This window comes from Ascaphus truei, unplaced genomic scaffold, assembly GCF_040206685.1.
Source record: "Ascaphus truei isolate aAscTru1 unplaced genomic scaffold, aAscTru1.hap1 HAP1_SCAFFOLD_338, whole genome shotgun sequence".
Classification (NCBI taxonomy): domain Eukaryota; kingdom Metazoa; phylum Chordata; class Amphibia; order Anura; family Ascaphidae; genus Ascaphus; species Ascaphus truei.
Genome location: NW_027456377.1, coordinates 176,303 through 199,285, shown reverse-complemented (window position 1 = coordinate 199,285; position 22,983 = coordinate 176,303). Strand labels below are relative to the sequence as shown.

Sequence of the window (22,983 nt, the reverse complement as noted above, 5' to 3'; positions counted from 1 at the left end):
CACTGCGTCTTCAAAATGTTCCATCTTCTCTTTTAGGGTTACTTTCCCTGATACTTTTACAACTTTACCCTCTACACCTTCCTCTCTAGGCTCCCCTTTACTCTGGCTATCCTTATCTTCCTTTGTTTCTATCCCTTGCAGATTTTTACGCTTTTGAGCTTTTTTCCCTCCTATTTCCATTTCCTCCTCCAAGACATCTTGGGGACCTTCCCTCCCCCTCTGTGCATCTTGAAACTCCATACTTTCCGCCCAGCTAGGTTCCACCACACTCAATGACCGTATTTCCCCCCCCCCCCCCCGCATCTTTCTGATGCACTGCTCCCGTCTCCTCCCCACCTCCAGTTTCTGGGCCAAGGAGTCCAGGAAGAGATCTTCCTCTTTTTTCTCCACGATATCACTTATAGAACCCGCCAAACCCTCTATTGGGCCACTTGCTAGCATTTCTTCTCTTCTTAAATCCTCCTCATACATTGCTGTTATAGCCGGATCAAGCCCTCCCTCTTGGGAACTCTCCATCTCAAAAATTCCCTGACCCTCAACTGTCTCTTCCCCTTCGTCTAGCACACTGTCCCCTTTAGCTGCCTGGGCATATGTCCTTTTAGTGCACTGCCATGCCAAGTGTCCTTCCTCTCCGCATAGATGGCATCTCTTAGGGACTCCACAGTTGGCTGCAGTATGTCCCTCTTCCCCACAATTACGGCACACAATTCCCGTTTTCGTGCAACCCTCCTTTGTATGTCCATAAGTGTGGCAATGCCTGCAATATAGAGGCTGGCCCGAGTAAAACAAAAATCCTCTGTCTCCTCTAATATTGAACATGGCCGGTGGGTGTGTCACTCCTCCCGCACATGATGGATCCCGTCTGAACCGTACCCAGAAACGTCTCTTCCCGTTGAACATGCCATACGGATTTTTTAGTTCTTCACCTCCTCTAATCATTTCACAATACCGTTTCAAAAAACACACAATCTCCTCTTTCCTTGCATACGGAGTGTACATGTGAAGTACAAGTGGTCTCTCCTCCAGCATAAAACTTGGGATTACCTTTACATGCAAATGAACATACAGTAATATTTACAGTTGCTTTATGCTTTACTGTGGAGGGTTTTTGTCACTTTTTTACCCACCATAACCTTAATAGTAGTGGTGATTACCTAGTCTAGTCTCAAACCTGCTTTGCCATTAAGACCAACCCCACACTGATGAGACCCATTAAGGTCGAAACAGCTGTGTAGCTGAGCCTGTGTCCCCTTGGCCTTGAGTCATCGTCCCTTCGGGGACTAAAGACTCCTGCTGCTTTTGGGGGGGCACGCCATCTCGAGCTAAGAGGAGTGATCCTGAGCGAGCGGTTCTGAGCGAGCGGATGCGGAAGTGAGGGGCCGGCACCTTTGCCCTGGGACATCGCCTTTACTGGCTAAAGTCCCTTGCTGCTTTTGGGGTGCCGCACCTGAGCTTGGGAGAGCAGAGATGACATCGCAAGCTGGAATGCGCAATTCCATTCGGTTCCTGATCGAGGAGACCGAGAGAAGTCGAGTGAACCTGCTGTGGATAGTGGAGAAGGTGCTGAAGCAATTGATCGGTCTGGACACTGAGAGGATCTTCTGCCTTCAGGATTTCCCTGCACAGGGGATTTATGACCTGACCTGTCATCAAGAAGCGGATGTTTGGTGCACTTTTGAAAAGTGCAAGGAGAAGTCTGGTGACCCGATCTTACATGGCATCAAGGTAATTCCAAGTTTTATGCTGGAGGAGAGACCACTTGTACTTCACATGTACACTCCGTATGCAAGGAAAGAGGAGATTGTGACTTTTTTGAAACGGTATTGTGAAATGATCAGAGGAGGTGAAGAACTTAAAAACCCATATGGCATGTTCAACGGGAAGAGACGTTTCTGGGTACGGTTGAGACGGGATCCATCATGTGCGGAAGGAGTGACACACCCACCGGCCATGTTCAATATCAGAGGAGACAGAGGATTTTTGTTTTACTCGGGACAGCCTCTATATTGCAGGCATTGCCACACTTATGGACATACAAAGGAGGGTTGCAGGAAAACGGGAATTGTGTGCCGTTATTGCGGGGAAGAGGGACATACTGCAGCCAACTGTGGAGTCCCTAAGAGATGCCATCTATGCGGAGAGGAAGGACACTTGGCACGGCAGTGCACTAAAAGGACATATGCCCAGGCAGCAAAAGGGGGCAGTGTGCTAGAAGAAGAGGAAGAGACAGTTGAGGGTCTGGGAATTTGTGAGATGGAGAGTTCCCAAGAGGGAGGGCTTGATCCGGCTATAACAGCAATGTATGAGGAGGATTTAAGAAGGGAAGAAATGGTAGAGAGTGGCCCAATAGAGGGGGAGGTGGAAGTGGAAATAATGGACACGACCGGACACAAGAAAGGGGCGCAAAAACGAAGTTTACAAAGTGACAATGATATTTGTACAGTTGATGGGGAGGGGAAGAGTGAGCTACGGCAAGATAAGGTGACGAAGTCAAAGTTTTGTGCGCTGGATTTGTCCAGTATTGACGTTAGTAGGGAAGAGGAACAGACCGTGAGTAAAGGAAAAGAGGAAAATAAGAAGTTAGATAGGGAAGCTCAAGAAACTGAGGAGAAGGCAGGCCCTGGTGGTGCGAGTGGAAAAGGTAAAGAGGGAAAGAGTAAGTGTAAAGGGTTTGTTGTTAGTGGAAGCAAAAACGAGTCTTCGCAAGGGATAGAAACAAAGGATGATAAGGATTGCCAGAGTAAAGTGGAGCCTAGAGAGAAGGGTGTAGAGGGTAAAGTTAAAAAAGTATCAGGGAAGGTAACCCTAAAAGAGAGAATGGAACAATTTGAGAACGCAGTGGGAGATGTTCTGTTTTGGGTGGGTATTTTCCGGAAGCAGCATGGGGGTAGTAGTGATGAACAGATAATAGAAAGATTGGAAAAAATGATGTACCAAAGAAAACATCTGACAAAAGAGCAATATGAAGAATTGAAAAAGGAGCATGTACAGTGGGTTAAAATAAAAGAGGCTAGGGGAGAGGTGAGGGAGAAAGAGAGTAGCGAGAGCAACAGCTCGTCCTCACAAAAAAGTCAGATAAGCGTGGAGGGAACTAAAATACAGAGAAGTGTAAGTGGAGTAAGTGGGAACGAAAGTGAAGAAAAGGCAGGCAAAAAAGGGATTGTACAGGCAAAAGAGGCAAATTCTGCGGGAGATAGTAAGGGGAGGAGCACCCAGGGAAAGGATGAAGTAGGGCTTACAAAGGAAGAGGTTTTGCACAATCAACTTGCGAGGGGATTTGGGCGGAGATATTGGGATGTGAAAGAGGCAAGGGACGGGTATGAAAAAAGTGTGATGTCTGGATTCCAGTTAGAGGAAAGTAAGAGAGGTTTGGAACGTATGGAGAAATAATTAAAACAGATGATCGCATCACTTGAGAATAGAGAAAGGGTTTTTGTTTTTAAATGAAAGAATCTTGAAGTATATGGTTCTTATCTTTGTATGATGTTTTGGTTATAGGGTTTTTTCGTAAAGTTATGTTTTTTTTTTCCCTTCTGAAAAGTTTATCTTTGTGTTTGTATATATCTGAAGGATGAAGGAAGAAAATGTAAATATATTATGTTTTGGTGTCTTTCTAATGTTGGGTGACTGTTGTCACTATGGTGTGTTTTTTTGGTTTCCAAAAAAGTCTGTAAACTTAAAAAAGTTGTTGAATAAAAAAGTTTAAAAAAAAAAGGTTGAAACATGTCTGTGAGTGGGTTTAATGGCTTTGCATCTCATCCCAGCCTCTGTCTAAAAGCTGTGTTTAAAACAGTGTGCATTGGCTTGAGGATTGGCTTGTGTAATACGAGCTTGAGACAAAAGGTGGCACTGAGTGCTCATTTGCATGTCATTTCCCAGAATCCCTTGCTGCAGTGGAAGCGCTGTATGCTGGGTGACAATGGGGAAAGACAGGGTTGCAGACCTGTCTAAGACATGCAAATGAACATACAGTAATATTTACAGTTGCTTTATGCTTTACTGTGGAGGGTTTTTGTCACTTTTTTACCCACCATAACCTTAATAGTGTGTGTATATCTATCTATCTATCTATCTATCTATCTATTTGTGAAAGTGTTCTGTGGCCGTGTCTGTATGTGTCTCCCTGTGTCCCCTGTGTCCCTAGCGGCAATCCCATTGGCTCCCTTGGCCCGCCCCCGCACACCTCTCATTGGCCGGACACACACATACACTCACACAGAGATACACACACACACGGAGACACACACAGGCAGGACACGGAGACACACACAGGCAGGACACTGAGACACACACAAAGATACACACACACTGAGACACATACAGATACACACACACACACACACACTGAGATACACACACACTGAGACACACACAGATACACACACACACACACACACACACACACACTGAGATACACACACACTGAGACACACACAGATACACACACACACACTGAGATACACAGACAGGACACAGATAGACAGACAGGACACATACACATATACAGACAGGACACACACACACACACACACACACACACACACACCACCCCCCCCTCTGTCCATCCCCCCCATCACGTGCGCCGCCCTGCACCGGCTCCAGACGGAGGGGAAGCACGGCCCTCCTACCCCAGCCGCTTCCTTACCTCCCCGGCGCTACCTCCCCCTCAGGTAAGTAACTGCGCGTCCCGCCTCAGCTTATGGCGCCAGTAACTCTCCCATTTCAGGCGCGCAGCCTCGCGCCTCAGGCCCACACAGGCCCACACAGGCCCACACAGGGTGCTTCCTGCCGCCGGCTGCACGCCTCACTCAGCCGGACGGCACATCGGGGGACAAGTGGGCGCCGGCGGGGGGGAGCGCGAGTCACGGGGAACGGGGGGGGGGGCGAGTCATGGGGAACGGGGGGGGGAGCCGCGAGTCACGGGAAACGGGGGGGGACGCGAGTCACGGGGAACGGGGGGGGGGGGGGCGAGTCACGGGGAACTGAGGGGGGGGGGGCGAGCCACGAGTCACGGGGAACGGGTGGGGGGGCGAGCCGCGAGTCACGGGGAACGGGTGGGGGGGCGAGCCGCGAGTCACGGGGAACGGGGGGGGGGCTTTGTGTTTTTCAATCAGATCGCCCAACAAATGTAACCCCCCTTCCTTGGGCTATTGTGAACTAATAGTAATAGCATGTTTATTAGGCCAAGGGGGTGATGTAGCGAGGCAAATTGTTGCAAGGTCTTTGCGCCCAAGTTTGGTGCCGGGATTTGAAGGGTGACAACAGGAGGAGTTAGGGAAGAGTTCCCCCGCGTTATACACGGCTGTAGCAGACGTTTTTTGTGTGTGCGTTATGAGGGACGTAATGACACCTGCCTTAACTGTCCAAGCAGTGTGTCGATCCCCCCCCTCCCCTTTCTCCCCCCTCCCGCTCCCCTTTCTCCCCCCTCCCGCTCCCCTTTCTCCCCCCTCCCGCTCCCCTTTCTCCCCCCTCCCGCTCCCCTTTCTCCCCCCGCTCCCCTTTCCACCACCCCCTCCGCTCCGGGAGTGTCTCTAGCTTTGAATCATTACAACTCAAAGCTGGATTCCGATTGGCTCACACACATCAGGGGGTGTTCCAACCCATATCCACCCTTTGGATTAACATGCTCAAAGGTTGCTTAGGCCTGCCCCTGAATATTGCTACTATACTCAGAGCTGAAATGCAAACAGGCTAACTGAAGGAATTAACCTTTCCACTGCCTGTTCTAACAGGACTGACAGAGGAAAGGCCCAGAATTAGCAATAGATGCCGAAGGCCAGGCTATATATATGTAGAAAAGCACTTTATGCCCCATGTTAGAGTGTAGCCTTTTCCCCATACAGTAAGGCTGAGTTCAGCGTGGCTGCTGCGGCAGCGTGCGTCCACGCGCACCTCCCCCGCGTGCTCCTGCAGCCTGGCGATCTGTGTTCAGGCTGCAGGAGTCGGGTCGCGGCATTTGGGGGCTTGGCGGGGGGAACGTGTCACGGAGCTGGTTCGCTGAACCAGCTCACGTGATGCGACTGCAGCCCCAAATATCATTTCTGGTTACAGCGGCGTCAACGCTGCACTTTACCGCCGGTGGAGTTTTCAGTTTGAACACTCCCACCAAACAATCTAAAATTGCGACGGACGTGCGCACGCACGCGTCGCGTAGCAGCCACCCCGAACACGGCCTTAGAAAGGCAGCCAGTAATGTAATGTGTGTTTTAGCATTTCTTTGCATGCAGGCACAGTAATTCACTTAGCTGCGTTGTCTGCAGAGAAATGCTGGGTCGTGACAAAGAGCTGGGAGCAGCTAAGTGCCGGGACAAATGGTGAGCGGGGAAGGGCTGATTATCAGGTCCGGGGACGGACTCCCAGCGCGGTAGAGTCTATACACATAATATATAAAGCTTGGCCCCCTGCAGAAGCAATCCCTCCAGCCAATTAGGCAAGGGAAGCCCATGACCAGGGGGCAAGCCCCCTCCCCCCTCACCTCCCTGGGATCTCTGGGCCACCATCGCGGCCCCCCCTGGGGGGGGGGGGGGCAGGCCTAGGTCAGTACAAAAGAGGCAGCCGGGAGCTGAATCTTCCATTCTGCTCCCGGTCTGCTGCGAAGTTTAGTGTCCTCTCCTCTCCTCCAGGTGAGTTTGTAGTCTCCCTTTGGGCCCGATCGCAGCATCCCCCCCCTCCGCCTCCGCTATGGCTGTCCAGGGGATAGTTGCGAGGCGGCCGGGGAGTGCTGCCACGGGGGATCCCCCTACCGCGCGGCTCTCCCTCCCTCAGCCTCCGTGGCTGGCCTGCTCGGCGGGCGGGGAGGGGGGGGCCTCCGGCGAAGGGGGGGATCCGCCTGCCGGACCAAGGGATAGCTAGTGGGGATCCCCCTTACCGCGTGGCTCTCCCTCCATCAGCCTTGGTAGCTGGCGGGCGGGGAGGGGGGGCCTCCGGGGAACGGGGGGATCCCCTTGCCGGTACCAGGGAATAGCCAGGGGGGATTCCCTTGCCACGTGGCTCGCCCTCCATCAGCCTCTGCGGCTGGGGAGGGGGGGGCCAGAGGGAGGACGAGGAGAGGCACAACAACCCCCCACGTTTTTTTGCCACGACGGTTCCCCCAACAGAATGGCCGTGGGTATCCCCCAACCCCCCCCCCCCCCCGGGGTTGGAGCACGGGACACTCAGTGGGGTTACATGGCAGTGGTATAATGTGCTGTAATTGATTTCTTTCAACATTGGATAAAGTTATGATCAATGCTAGAATGGCCGTGGGTATCGCTGCATACCGCATTCGTAGTGATAGCGGGCTGTATGTGGGGAATAAAGTGTATACACCTCAGTGTGGTTATAATGCGTTGTATTCGGGGTATGGTTATAATGCGTTGTATTCGGGGTATGGTTATAATGCGTTGTATTCGGGGTATGGTTATAATGCGTTGTATTCGGGTTATAAGGCATACGAGCTGCATTTGAGGTACAATTGGCTGTAATTGGGTTACATGGCGTATATTGTATTTGGATTATAGGGGGTGTGTATATACCGCATCCGAAGTTACAATGGGCTTTAATGGGGTGACATGGTGTATATAGTGTGTATACTGCACTCGTAGTTACGTTCTGTACGATAGGGTGTGTATAGGTGCTGCATTCGCCGTTACAATGTACTGTAACTGGGTTACATGGCGTATATAGTGTATATACTGCATTCACGGTTACGTGCTGCATGTGGAGTATAAGGTGTATTTATGCTGCATTCAGTGTTGTAATGTGCTGTAATTGGGTTACATGGCGGGTATAGTGTATATACCGCAGTCAGGGTTAAGTGCGGTATGTGGATTATAAGGTGTACATTTGCTGCACGCAGGGTTATAAGGTGTCGTAATTGGGGTACATGGCGTATATAGAGTATATACTGCATTCACGGTTACGTGCTGCATGTGGAGTATAAGGTGTATTTATAGAGTGACCATTCGTCCCGGTTTTGCCGGCACAGTCCCGTTTTTTTCTGTGCTGTCCCGGTTGACAGTCCGTCCCGGAAATGTCCCGGGTTTTGCCCCTGGTGACTGGTACCGAGCGCGAGTCGGCGGCGGTGCGCGGAGGCGGCAGCATGAGGAGGATGCGGCGGTGCGCGGAGGCGGCAGCGTGTGGAGGATGCGGCGGCCGTATTTTTTTTTTTCCCCAATAGCAGGATGCCGGGGGCGGGGCTTTAGAGTAGAAGCAGGGGATTGGTTGGAGGTTAGGATATGCCGGGGGCGGGGCTTAGTATCAGGGACGGATGTAGTGTGTGTGTGTGTGTGTGTGTGTGTGTGTGTGTGTGTGTGTGTGTGTGTGTGTGTGTGTGTGTGTGTTTTCACCAGAAGGAAGGCTCACAGCTGGCAACTGAAACTGCCGGCAGACTGGAAAAAAGCCTCACTACTTCTGGCTCCCTACAGTGGCACTACAGGTAAGCCCCATGTCGCCTGTGTGTGTGTGACTGCCCCCTTCCCAGTCTGTGTGTGTGTGTCTGCCCCCCTCCCAGTCTGTGTGTGTGTGTATGACTGCCCCCCTCCCAGTCTGTGCAAGTGTGACTGCCCCACCTCCCAGTGTGTGTGGGTATGACTGCCCGCCTCCCAGTCTGTGTGGGTGACTGCCTCCCCTCCCAGTCTGTGTGTGTGTGTGTAACTGCCCCCCTCCCAGTGTGTGTGACTGCCCTCCTCCCAGTGTGTGTGACTGCCCCCCTCCCAGTGTGTGTATGACTGCCCCCCCTCCCAGTGTGTGTGTGACTGCCCCCTCCCAGTGTGTGTGTGACTGCCCCCCCTCCCAGTGTGTGTGACTGCCCCCCTCCCAGTGTGTGTGACTGCCTCCCCTCCCAGTGTGTGTGTGACTGCCCCCCCACCCAGTGTGGGTGTGTGACTGCCCCCCACCCAGTGTGGGTGTGTGACTGCCCCCTCCCAGTGTGTGTGTGACTGCCCCCGCACCCAGTGTGTGTGTGTGTGTGTGTGTGTGTGTGTGACTGCCCCCTCCCAGTCTGTGTGTGTGTGACTGCCCCTCCCTCCCAGTGTGTGTGTGACTGCCCCCCTCCCAGTGTGTGTGTGTGTCTACCCCCCTCCCAGTCTGTGTGTGTGTCACTGCCCCCCCTCCCAGTCTATGTGTGTGTGACTGCCCCCCCTCCCAGTCTGTTTGTGTGTGTGACTGCCCTCCCCCTCCCAGTCTGTGTGTGTGTGACTGCCCCTCTCCCAGTCTGTGTGTGTGTGACTGCCCCCACTCCCAGTGTATGTTTGACTGCCCCGCTCCCAGTCTGTGTGTATGTGTGACTGCCCCCTCCCAGTGTGTGTGTGTGACTGTCCCCCCTCCCAGTCTGTTTGTGTGTGTGACTGCCCTCCCCCTCCCAGTCTGTTTGTGTGTGTGACTGCCCTCCCCCTCCCAGTCTGTGTGTGTGTGACTGCCCCTCTCCCAGTCTGTGTGTGTGTGACTGCCCCCCTCCCAGTGTATGTTTGACTGCCCCCCTCCCAGTCTGTGTGTATGTGTGACTGCCCCCTCCCAGTCTGTGTGTGTGTCTGTCTGCCCCCTGCCACTGTGTGATGCCCCTCTCCCAGTGTGTGTAAGTGCCCCCTCCAAGTCTGTGTGTGTGTGTGTGTGTCTGCCCCCCTCCCATTCTCTGTGTGTGTGTGTCTGCCCCCCTCCCATTCTGTGTGTGTGTGTCTGCCTCCCTCCCATTCTGTGTGTGTGTGTGTCTGCCCCCCTCCCATTCTGTGTGTTTGTGTGTCTGCCCCCCTCCCATTCTGTGTGTGTGTGTCTGCCCCCCTCCCATTCTGTGTTTGTGTGTGACTGCCCCCCCAGTGTGTGTGTGACTGCCCCCTCCCAGTGTCTGTGTGTATCAGTGACAGAATGTATACAGACACCAACCCACTCACCCACTCACCCACGTGTCAGTCAGTCACCCACGTGTCAGTCAGTCACCCACCCATATGTCAGGCAGTCAGTCACCCACCCACCCACGTGCCAGGCAGTCTAACGTGTCAGTCAGTCACCCACCCACCCACGTGTCAGGCAGTCAGTCACCCACCCACGTGTCAGGCAGTCAACCCAAGTGTCAGGCAGTCACCCACCCAAGTGTCAGGCAGTCTCCCACCCACCCCCCCAAGTTTCAGGCAGTCTCCCACCCACCCAAGTGTCAGGCAGTCTCCCTCCCACCCACCCAAGTGTCAGGCAGTCTCCCTCCCACCCACCCAAGAGTCAGGCAGTCTCCCTCCCACCCACCCAAGTGTCAGGCAGTCAGTCACCCACCCAAGTGTCAGGCAGTCAGTCACCCACCCACGTGTCAGGCAGTCAACCACCAAGTGTCAGGCAGTCTACCACCCACCCACCCAAGTGTCAGGCAGTCGCCCTCCCACCCACCCAAGTGTCAGGCAGTCTCCCTCCCACCCACCCAAGTGTCAGGCAGTCAGTCACCCACCCACGTGTCAGGCAGTCAGTCACCCACCCACGTGTCAGGCAGTCAACCCAAGTGTCAGGCAGTCACCCACCAAGTGTCAGGCAGTCTACCACCCACCCCCCCAAGTTTAAGGCAGTCTCCCAAACACCCAAGTGTCAGGCAGTCTCCCACCCACCCACCCAAGTGTCAGGCAGTCTAACAACCAACCAACCAAGTGTCAGGCAGTCTCCCACCCACCCACCCAAGTGTCAGGCAGTCTCCCACCCACCCACCCAAGTGTCAGGCAGTCTAAGTGTCAGGCAGTCAAAGTGTCAGGCAGTCAACCCAAGTGTCAGACAGTCTCCCACCCACCCAAGTGTCAGGCAGACTCCCATAACCCACCCACCCACCCAAGTGTCAGCAGTCTCCCATAAAAGTGTCAGGCAGTCTCCCATAACCCAGCCACCCGTCAGGCAGTCTCCCATACCCTAGAGAAAGTGCAGCGCACCATGATCCAGAGAAGAGGCAGGTCTGGCAGAAATCTATCTTTATTAGAAAGTCATAAAAACAAGGGATGCAACCCCACCCCACTCTGCCACATAACCAGGATGCTGACGCCCACCTGATGACATCAGAGCTACCATATGGCGCCCCCTAGTGACGTCAGACGTCTAGGTCTAAATCCCTGGCAATACAGCATAGAGCTGCCTTGGAGGACTGCAGCCACAGCCACACCTCTCCCCAGACTGAACACTCCCCCATGTGTGGCTGTGGCTGCAGTCCTCCAAGACAGCTCTATGCTGTATTGCCAGGGATTTAGACGTCTGACGTCACTAGGGGGCGCCATATGGTAGCTCTGACGTCATCAGGTGGGCGTCAGCATCCTGGTTATGTGGCAGAGCCGGGAGGGGTGAGTATCAGGGGGGTGGTATATATTGTGACTGTTTCTTGTGTTTGTAGCCTTCACCTTGACTGCCGAAACGTTGGACTTTATGGCATATTAAACCTCCTTTGAGTAAGACCGTGTGCCTGCTTCTTCTTCTTTGTCCGGCTACAGGAAGGGTCAGGAGACAGGGAGGACAGAGGCAGGAGAACCCCATCTGGCTCCGGCCTTGCCTGTCCCTACGAATACAAACATACAACCCCTCACTGAATAACATAGCCCTAACCCCATGTAATAATCCTGGGTGTAAACAAAATAATGGTTTTATGAATATTGTAATGGTTTAATAGGGACCTAGGAGGTGGCCAGTGGGGCTGTTATGTGTATTTGTGTTTATTGAGGGTAGCGGGGGTGGGTGAACGGGGTATTGGCCCCAAGGATGGGTGTTTAGGCCTACCGGGTGGGGGGGTAGTGGGAGGGGTTAACCCCTTCATTACCTTAGCGGTATTAACCGCTAAGTTAAAGAAGAGGTTAAGTCATCCCCCAACCCCCTGGCAAGGCCTAAACACCCAGCCAGGGCCAAATACCACCTTCTGCCACCCCCGCTACCCACAATAAGCCTGGCACGGGTGTATAACCCCTTCATTGCCTTGGCGGTAATGAAGTTGCCTGTAAATGCATTTTTTATGCATGGGATTCATGCCGGGGGTCTCTGGTGCTGATATTAATGGATATCAGCTCCGGGATACATGCATGTTATTTTCATCGCAGCTTCACCCCACCTTCTTGCCAACTTTTGTGGCGGGACAATTTGGAGAAGAAACAGCAATTTTAAAGTGGCGATCAGCCGCAATAAGCTGATCAGGGCTTATAGAATTGAGCGTGTTTGAAAAACTGGCGATCAGTGCCGAAAAGTGGCTTATCACCGCGCGTCTGCAGATTTTATTTATTTATTTATTTTCCGGCAAAACAAAAAACGGTTATTTTTGCTCTAATCGCCAGGTTCTCTGGGCTTACTGAATCGCTGTAGGCGATTACTGCATGAGGGCCTTAGGGAGGATTTGTTCCTGTAAAGTACACCTAGTTTGGCATAGGATTTGGATGTCAGGGTATCAATGTGCAACCCAAATGTTAAATGGGAGTTGAACTATATGCCCAGATATTTCAAACCAGTAACAGGGGCTAGGATGGTATTAGAGTTGGTTTTTATCTGAAGCTCTGTCATTGGTAGCTTTAGCAATTTAGCTCTGGTCCCAAATACCATTGTTACAGTCTTGTCAGTGTTTAAAATCAGTTTGTTTTGGGAAATCCAGTTTCAAGTCTCAAAAAATCAGATTGAAGTACGTGTTCAAGGTCAGAGAGGCGAGGGCTGCGTGCATATAGGATAAGATCTAAGGCCTCTCACAATAACCCGTTAGGAATATTAATTCCTCATCTATCCGACATAAGTATAAAATATACTCTAACCAAGACCCCTAATACAGAGTTACCCACCTTATACGGGAGCAGCTGCCAGACGAGTATAGTAAATGTATCTTATTTCTTTTGCCACTGGAGGGCAGCGTGGAGTTACATGGAGTGGCGCCCGTAAGGACGACATGCCAGTTAGGCGGAAGGAGAAGCGCACACACTTTTATGTGAAACGGATATATTTGGGGAGGGATTTAGGAGTCTGAGTGAGAAAATTTATATTTTGTCACAATGGAAAAATGGAAAAATTAACCATTTAAATATGCACAGATTTTATCCCACTTTTGGAAATTAGGGATGTTGCCTAAAAGTTTGAGAATGCATAAAGTGCCACCCCTGGGCTTTAATGAAGCAGCATTTGTGGGAAAAAGGGAACAGCATTTTCTGTATAAAGGTATTTTGGGCTCGATATAAATAATTGAAGCCAAAAACTAATATTAAGGGGCCTATGCAGAGAGCAGCGCGAATGGAAATTTCGGCGTTTTTTAGCGCTATATGGCTATAATAAGGTTGGAAATGGCGAGTTGAGTAAAAAGCGCCATTTTTTTTTTTTTTTTAGTAGAACTCGCCGCACGGCTGGCGAGAACCAAAATCTCGCCAGTTTTGAAAAGGGCCGTATGCAGAAAGGTACGATCGCCATCTAGGGGCTGTTCGCGCCATTAAAATGGAGAGAAATTCTACAATTAGCTCCGCCAACAAAAGTTGGCAGGAAACTGGAGCTCACCGGCGAGAGTGAAAAGAAAAAAAAAACCGCGCTTTTTTTACAACATGTTTCACCAGCGCGCATCTCGCCGGTTGAAACTCTCCATAATCAAGCATGATTTTAAATGCAGTTTTCTGACCTTTCTGCATATGGAGATAAAATCACGCCATTACAGGTAAATTTATTACCAATTCCCATTATTTCCAGCGCTGCTCTCTGCATAGGCCCCTAAGTAAATTGAGAATGGAAAAATATTCAGCACAAACGTACAGAATGTGATGTTCTGAGAGATCTTACAGATGTTATCAAATCCCACAATGAATGTATAGAAAATGTCTGTATAGAACGAATCAAACAAGAATATGCCAATAAAACGTTTTAATTGGGAGATACAGGGGCCACAATTCAGGTCAGTTAGCTGGAAGAAGGGAAGCCGGTCAGCCGGTAGAGCCGGTCAGCCTGTCAGCCAGTAGAGCAGGTCAGCCGGTCAGCCAGAAGAGCAGGTCAGCCGGTCAGCCAGTAGAGCAGATCAGCCGGTAGAGCAGGTCAGCCGGTAGAGCCGGTCAGCTCTGAGATCAGCATTACTTATATCCCCTAAAAGTTGTCCCCTGCATGTAATGCGCAGAACAGCCTACACTGCATATACTGTACATGAGATACTTAACCCTTTCTTTTCGCTCGACTCTAATCTGAATGATTTGCTAATTGGTTTGTAATTAGAGAGATATTTGTAGCAGAATCCCATGTATGTTCTTTTTACCTTTTTAGATACCGTTTTGTGTTATAAAAGATATGACAGATCAGAGGGGTTCCTGTTTGCACTCGTGTTTTGGCAGAAGTGTATATGTGACCCTATAAATCTCCCTCACACCCGGCTTGGCAGTGTGACACTAGTGCAGCGACCTGGGGAAGAATCACTGAGCTGTTAGCAATAGATACAACGGATAGAAAAGACACTACACATAGGTTGGATTAAAGAGAGTATTTTATTTAAATAATTAATCTCTTTGCTGGGAGGGGCCTGCAGCACATTGCAGAGCGATATAGTAACACGCAGAGCAATGCACTGCAGGCCCCTCCGGCAGCAAAGGGGTGAAGACCAATGCAGGGTGTATAAAGATCTCACTGATAATTCATGCACAAAGGGCAGTTTGTTGCTGTGATCCAGAGGAAGGCGAAACATAACCCCTGCTGTGCAATGGGGGAAAAAAATTCCTTCCTGACCCCATTAAATGGCGATCGGATGGTCCCTGGATCACTGCACAGTGAGATCAGATGGAACAGCACAGATCAGCGTTGTTATACACAGGGGCACACTCAGTATATAGAGATGCGGGTGATGGGGCCCTTGTGCCCCTGTGTATAACTCACCTGCTCCCCCATCCCCCTGCATATCTATCCCATTCACCCCTTTTCCTCCCGCATACCTCGCAGGGCCGGCCGGCCATTAGGCGGTCGCCTAGCGCGCAAAGGTCCTAGGGGCGCATTAATAATCATTATTATTTTTTCCTCTTATTATTTCTAATTTATTTATCTTTTTTTAAAAATTATTATTCTTTTTTTTATCCAGTATTTTGGCGCCCTTTTATTTTTATTTTGCGTCGTGCTGGGGTGCGGTCGCACCCCCTGCAGCCCCGATAGCTACGCCACTGTTTATTTTATTATTTTATTTATCTTATTATTTTTTATACAACTGGGGCACAAATTTTAAGTTTCGCCTGGGGCGCATGAAACCCGTGCTCCGGCCCTGCTCCTTGTTCTCTCTCACCCTCTCACGCCCAATATCCCAATCTCCCTCTAGTACCTGCCCCTCCCGCAGCCTTCCTGATCTTATCTGCCTCTCCTGCGGTCAAACCAACTTCTCAGGGCCCCTAGAATACCCCTGGATCTACGCCCTGGCTCCTCTGTTACCTGCTCCCGGGGTCTGCTGCTCCGCCTAAAAAAGGTGAAGCAGCAGATCTGTCCGCACCTCTCGTATTCTGCTACCTGCTCCCGGGGTCTTCTCCTCCGCCTAAAAAAGGTGAAGCAGCAGATCCGTCCACACCGCTCGTATTCTCCTAGGCCATCGTCCACCACGTCGCCAGACTTGACATCCGCTTCGTCGTCTGCCTCATCGGCCGCCTTGTAGCCCACCTCTTCGCACCACTTGACGCCCGCTTTATCGTATGCCTCGTCGTCCGCCTCGTAGCCCGCCTCGTCGTCTGGTGGCACAAAGGGCACCACCTTCGTGCGTGTCCTGATCTGCAGGAGACATGAAGTGTTTGTAACCAGGGACAGTGATACTCTGTATCGCAAGAGCTCCTGTGCCACTTATACCCCCTCCCCAATACCACGTTATACCGCCCTCCACAGGGCAAATACCCGTTATACCCACCTCCCCAGGCTTAGTACCCAGTTATACAACCCTCCCAAGGCCCAGTACCCAGTTATACAACCCTCCCAAGGCCCAGTACCCTGCTATATGCCCCTCCCCAGGCCCAGTACCCGTTATACCCACCTCACCAGGCCCAGAACCCGTTATACCCACCTCACCAGGCCCAGTACCCATTATATACCCCTCCCCAGAAGGTCATGTTTCTATTTATCAAAAATACATTGAGTTACCTCTGGTTTTCAAGCATGTCCTGGGGGAGTTATCACAGAGACACAGAAACGTCGCTGAGTTTGGTGAGTAACTCCCTTAAACTCTCAGCAGTTGAATTCCCCATTAGGCGCTTAATGCGTTAAAAACAAGCGTTGCTATTTCTTTGCATGAAGTTGCAGGTAATTGGAAGAGTTACACAGTGACGGCTATTTCATCACTCACCTTCTTCCATCGAATCGGTCTTAGCGGTAGTGATCTCAGTATTATTTCCTCCTTCACATCGGATATCCATATCCATTCTTCGCCTCTGATCTGTATGCAAGACAATGCTTTAAGACAGGGTTGCGCAACCTTTTCCCCCTGCTCCCCCCTCCACTCTCCCCACCTTGTCTCCGACGTTCTGATGTAACGACGTCATGTGATATCACGTTGCTATGGTAATGCCACATCATGTGACGCCACGTTGCTGTCTCCAGAAGCCGCCGGAGACAAGGAAAGGGAACTTACAGAGGCCTTGCGCGCGATTTCCGGCATTTAATTTAAATGCTGTGGGGAAGAGCGAGGGGCCACTGTAAGCGCCGAGCCCCTCCTCCCCAAGAAAATGTCGCACGCCTCGATTTGCGCACCCCTGCTTTAAGAGATATTCTGGGACCCTCCAACTCCTCCATCGGACCCTTCCTCATATTGACTGACCTTGCAGTGCTCTGCACTGACTTGCACTGACCTGCTATGATGCCTCTCAAAATACCATGCTAACTCATTCTGAACATACATGTGTCCTTTCTACATGTTACTCAGCTTGTATGGGCCACAGACAGCTTTCCCGGGGTCCAGGACTAGTTGCCACCGGGGACACTCACCCATGGGTCGGCGACCTTGCGAGAACCCACCCCCCCAACCTGTTTTCTCTTGCATTGCCATAGACAACAACATTTCAGCCTGCTGGCCTTTCTCAGGTAAAGTGGCTAAACCCACTAAAGCCAGTAAAGAAAGGCCAGCAGCCGAAACATTGTAGTCTGTGGCACAATAAATTATCTTTTTTTATTCAAATCCGTGTGCCCTTTTCCATCAATCATATTGTATACATTGGACGAAATGCCGGTCTTCCCTGAGACTAAGGGGCACCGGTAAAAGTATGACTAATTGTTTTTTTTAGTGTGCAGCAAATCCCCATCATTTTTGCGTTCTCTTGCTCTGCCCCAATCTGACACACCACCTTGCTCTCTCACCCCCCTCTTATACTCCCGCGTCACCCTTTCCTTCCCCAAAGGTTGTCCTTTAATCAGATCTTACCCAAATTGTCTCCATCTCCCTTGGAAATGTTCTGTCTTTAAACTGTGCGGCTCCTCTTGATCCGAACTTTCTTAGCTGACCCCTTTAGGTTTCGGCTCCGAGGGTCTAAAAAATAAGCGACTCCGAAAAGATGTGAAATATGCCCACGGGTCCTAATGGGGCACTGAGGGGGAGACTTAAATACTAGTAAATATAATCTACTGTGCTAACAAATATAATCTATTAACTAACAAATATAACTTATTAAACTAAGAAATATAACTTATTAAACTAAGAAATATAATTTATTAAACTAAGAAATATAACTTATTAAACTAAGAAATATAATTTATTAAACTAAGAAATATAACTTATTAAACTAACAAATATATCTTATTAAACTAAGAAATATAATTTATTAAACTAAAAAATATAACTTATTAAACTAAAAAATATAACTTATTAAACTTACAAATATAATCTATTTAACTAAATAAATATCTATTAAACTAAATAAATATCTATTCAACTAAATAAATATAATCTACTTCAAAACAATACAATAAAAAGCTGAAATGATACGTTAACCAAGCCACAGATGTGATGCCAATGAGCGTTGAACTCCTTGCAGATCCACCGTCAGCTGGTTGTGGCAGAAAATGGTGACATGCAGTAGAACAGAGTGGTTGAGCTGTAACCACGGCAGTCAGGTCAGAAATCAACACAATATTTTTTGAAATTTAGAATGAGAATGTTCAGTATGTCACATTCTGGGCTCAGACACTGAGCCCTGTCACATGTTAGCAGCTTGTGATAATAGAAAGTATCCATATACTGGGATGTGATAAGAGACATTATAGTCATTTTATACTGGGTCCCATAACCTGCTTTATATGAAGTATCATTTTACACTAGTAGAGATGTTACATTTTGAAAAAATAGCGCTTCTGGCGACAATGTTCATTTTCTCTACAAATGATAAATGAAAAAGTTGGATAAAATGTTATATGTGTGTGTGCGCGCGCAATATATATATATATATATATATATATATATATATATATATATATATATATATATATATATAAAATGAGTGAAAAGAGAAAAAAGTAACCCGTATGGGAGCACTCAGGTATGCAGATTAACATATAGTATTTTATTTATTTGACACAGTGCAAAAAAGGATAAGTAAACAGTACATGATTAAAAACACTTTAAAAAGGCTAGGACCCCTGTCACGGGTACTACCCATAGACACAAGTGGGCAAAACTAGGGAATGACTCAAATTGTCAACCCTTAACATGAAAATGGATAGTGACTCAAGAAACACTTGGATAGGTCAGAATAAATCACAACAGGTTAATCGGTTCACAGGCACCTATACAAAGCTAAAGATAATACGTACTACACACCAATGAAGTGACTAGTCAAAATATAAATGACAATCTTAAACCATCATGAATCTGCTTGAGCATACAATTATGTAACCAATACCAACAGCACAAATAAATCACTTGAAGGAAAAAGGTGGCATGATGGGATGAAGTCACTAGATGTGTAGAGCAATGAAGTGTGTGAATAGCATGTATGGAAAATTACCTGATGAACACCTATTAGATAACCTTGTGTGTGTTGTCAGTATCCATAATGAAAAAATAGAGTGTCACAGTCCAAAGATTAGTTGCACCAGTGCTGGGTAGCATAGTTACGTGAACATCTGTCAGGGGTCCTGCCTAGCACCCCCACTCCGACGCACCCCCACTCCAAGTCTAAGTCTCTGGACGAAACGCGTCCATGCTATTCAAACAAGTGTTTCTTGAGTCACTATCCATTTTCATGTTAAGGGTTGACAATTTGAGTCATTCCCTAGTTTTGCCCACTTGTGTCTATGGGTAGTACCCGTGACAGGGGTCCTAGCCTTTTTTAAGTGTTTTTAATCATGTACTGTTTACTTATCCTTTTTTGCACTGTGTCAAATAAATAAAATACTATATGTTAATCTGCATACCTGAGTGCTCCCACACGGGTTACTTTTTTCTCTTTTCACTCATACTATTTACAACCCGTGAGCACCGCCAATTCTTACTGATGTAAAGTTATTTATTGGCTTATAGTGGCATTAATATTGCAAAAGTAGATGCAAGGTTTTTTTCCCCACCTTCCCCCCCTTTTTTCCCCCGTTATTTGAACATACATATATATATGACACGTCAGGTCACTCTGTAACCGAACCCGGATCTGTGACGCATATGTACTGAGGTGGGGTTGGATCCCCCACGGTTATTTCTTGTTTTATTAATAAATAATTTACTATATTTTAATCTCTGGTGCGCATTGTGTGCATTTTTCTTCTTGTCTGCACAGTGCTTCAGATGCTGCATCTGAAAAAATGCCGGTGGATCGGGATGTGAGGTAGGCAAGTGACGTCCGCGCCGGAACGTTATTGCCACGCCTCCAAATATTCATTGCCACGCCCCCAAATCGCGCCCGAAGCATACCCTGCAAAGCCATAAAAAAGCTCAGGCTTCAGCAAGTGTATTGCAGCGTGTGCGCCTTCCCTCCATCTGAAATACTATAGACGCAGCCTTATCGACGCTTACTAAATAGGCCCGTGTCTCTCTCTCTCTGTGTGTCTCTGTCTCTCTCTGTGTGTCTCTGTCTCTCTTTGTGTGTCTCTGTCTCTCTCTGTGTGTCTCTGTGTCTCTGTGTGTGTCTCTGTGTCTCTGTCTCTCTCTGTGTCTCTGTGTCTCTGTGTGTCTCTGTTTCTCTCTGTGTGTCTCTGTATCTCTGTCTCTCTCTGTGTCCCTCTGTGTGTCTCTGTGTCTCTCAAATCAAATCAGCTTTATTGGCATGTCAAAAGAACATTTCAGTATTGCCAAAGCGTGAGTAATAGGGGGTGTGGGACAATGATTACACGAATACTAGGGGGTACGGTATAATGGTTATACAGTACATTACTTTTGTCTCTCTCTCTCTGGGCCTCATGCAGAGAGCATCGTTATTTCAAAATTCGCCATTTTTTGTACAATTTCGCGCAGAAACCGGCAGAAAATGGCGAGTTACGAAAAACGCGCCATTTTGTTTTTTCTATTGCTAAAACTCGCCTCGCGGCTGGCGAGAACCTCCGTCTCGCCATTTTTAAAACTCTCCGAATGCAGAGAGGTACGAACGGCATGTAGCGGCTGTTCGCGCCAGGGAAATGGCGCGATTTTCTCATTTTTGCCGCGCCAGGAAAAGTTGGCAATAAAATGGCGCTCGCCGCCTATACCAAAGGGGGGAAAAAAGCCGCGATTTTTTTTTAACACATTTCTGAAGCGCGCATCTTTCCCATTCAAACTCGCCACACGCATCCATGTTAAACATAGCAGAATTCGTACTTTTCTGCATATGGAGAATAAAACTCTCCAAAAAAGCTACTTTTTTTTTTTTTTTTTTTTTTTATAACTTTCTTTTATTGTTTTTTTGCAGAGATAGTACAATCCAGAATCATATTGTTATCATTTAGTCTGCTTTATGACATACAACATCAAGACGAACATGGAAGGGGGAAGACGTGAGAGGGGAGGGTGAGGGGGTGGAGGGGGGTGGGCAGGTAACGGCTCATGGAGGGGTGTAGTATCCTCCGAGTATTCCAATAAACCTGGCTCTTTCTGCGTGTTCTGATCTAACTCCTCGATCAACCCACCGAGTCCAGCGATCGGGGGAAGGTGTAGGTCTCTCGCATTCGTCCTATCTGTCAAACTATTTGTCAACTCTCTCGTGTGTCTGTTCCGTCACTGAAGGACAGCCCACCTGTTACTATCAAAGCCAAACGGTGGCATTGCTCATCCCTGGGATATCGGTCTGTGCCAGCCACAATGACCATACTTTTTGAAAATTTGAGCCAGTGTCGTTGACTAGACTTGTCAACTTTTCCATCTGGCAGGCGAACCAAATTCTGTTCCGAATTTTGTCTATCGATGGAATTGCATTCTGATTCCACAACGCTGCGGTCTCGCACCTCATCGCCGTAGCAAAGTGTGCTATTAGTTTGTTTCCTGATCGAGATACCTCGTCCGTGGGCCTACCTAACAAGAAAACCCACGGATCCAGTTGGATTTTGAGGCCCAAAAAGACCTTTTGAAGCCAATCTCTAATTTGTGTCCAGATGGGTATGATTCGTGGACAAGACCACAGCATGTGTACCAGGTCCCCCTGTTCCCCACACTGTCTAGGGCAGAGAGGGGAAGCTCCCGCGACGAATTTTGCCCTTCTAACTGGGGTGAGGTACCACCTCAATAATACTTTATATGAGTTCTCCTTCAGTGTCGTACAAATCGAGCTGCTGGCCGCAGCTTTGAAAATTGCTGTCCACTCTTCGTCTTCTAACGGTCCTGTCAGGTCTGTCTCCCATTGGGTCATAAAACTGGGTCTATGTGCGTCATCCTTATCTGTCCCAACCACCTCCCTGTACAGAGCAGAGATGAGTCCCCGTGTATCGGTTCCCCGATCACAGAGCTTTTCAAAATTAGTTAGTGGTGGTCTGTTTGGGTGTTTGGTATAAAATGCCCGAACCTGGAGGTATCTAATCAAATCTGTGTTGGGTAAGCCCTTTTCTGACTGTAAAATCTCGAATGTTTTGATTGTGTCTCTGCCCTCCAGGTCCTTAAGCCTTCTTAAGCCCCCCTTTTGCCAGCATGTGAAGTTCCTTTCAGTTAACCCCGGAGCAAAGTCCGGATTGCCATATAAAGGGGCCATTAATGAATCTTTAGAGGTCAATGAATGCCTATTTTTTGTCGATTCCCAGACCGAGAGAGAGTTCAACACAGAGGGCAGCGGGTTTTTTAGATCTTTTAGTCTAGCCCTGGGATACCAGATAAGATCCTTGAGCTCTAGCGGAGCACACACCTCCCTCTCCAAAGCTACCCATCGCCTCAGCTCTGGATCACCATGCCACTGCGTGATCTGACATAGTTGGGCCGCTTTATAGTAAGCCATCAAGGTCGGCACTGCCAGACCTCCAGTTTCCTTAGGCCTTTGCATGATTGACATTCGCACTTTTCTGCATATGGAGAATAAAACTCTCCAAAAAAGCTACTTTTTATGAAATTCGCCAATTTGAAAATTCTATGCTCTCTGCATGAGGCCCTCTGTGTCTGTCTCTCTCTCATTCTCTGTGTCTCTCTCATTCTCTGTGTCTCTCTCATTCTCTGTGTCTCTCTCATTCTCTGTCTCTCTCTCTCTGTCTCTCTCTCTCATTCTCTGTCTCTCTCTCATTCTCTGTCTCTCTCTCATTCTCTGTCTCTCTCTCTCATCCCTGTATGATAGGTATGTTCCAACTCTATTTTTTGCTTTTCTTTTCCGTTTGAGAGGAGGGAGTCCCTCACCTCTTCAGCCACACACCAGGAACGCTGGATTGCTTTCAGACACTCGGAGAGGCGGATACAGTCGTGGATTGCAGGCACTGATTTATCTGGTAAATACCGCAAACATGCTTGAACAAGGGCCGTAGACATTTTATTTGATGGTTTAGATTACCATTGTCTGTGGTTGTTAGTTATTGGTATTAGAGTTTTTTGATGTTGTTACGAATCAAATACATTTTGAAGTAGTAATCCCCTCCGAACTGGCCATTCCTGGCCAATAATGCCCTGGCTGTAAAAGTTGAAGGGCCCAAGCAAAGCCCCCACCTCTATACACACTAACACTGCAGGGGCATCAAAGT

The 22,983-nt window shown here is 48.8% G+C and overlaps 1 long non-coding RNA gene across 2 annotated transcripts in view; it reads left to right on the top strand.

Moving 5' to 3' along the window:
- Positions 1-22,729, top strand: part of LOC142483583 (uncharacterized) — a 137,453-nt gene extending 114,724 nt beyond the window's left edge. For both annotated transcript variants that reach the window (XR_012797389.1, XR_012797388.1), the window contains one exon: positions 22,631-22,729. This is a non-coding gene — a long non-coding RNA (uncharacterized LOC142483583). The remainder of the gene's footprint in view (positions 1-22,630) is intronic.
- Positions 22,730-22,983: the final 254 nt, after the last annotated feature.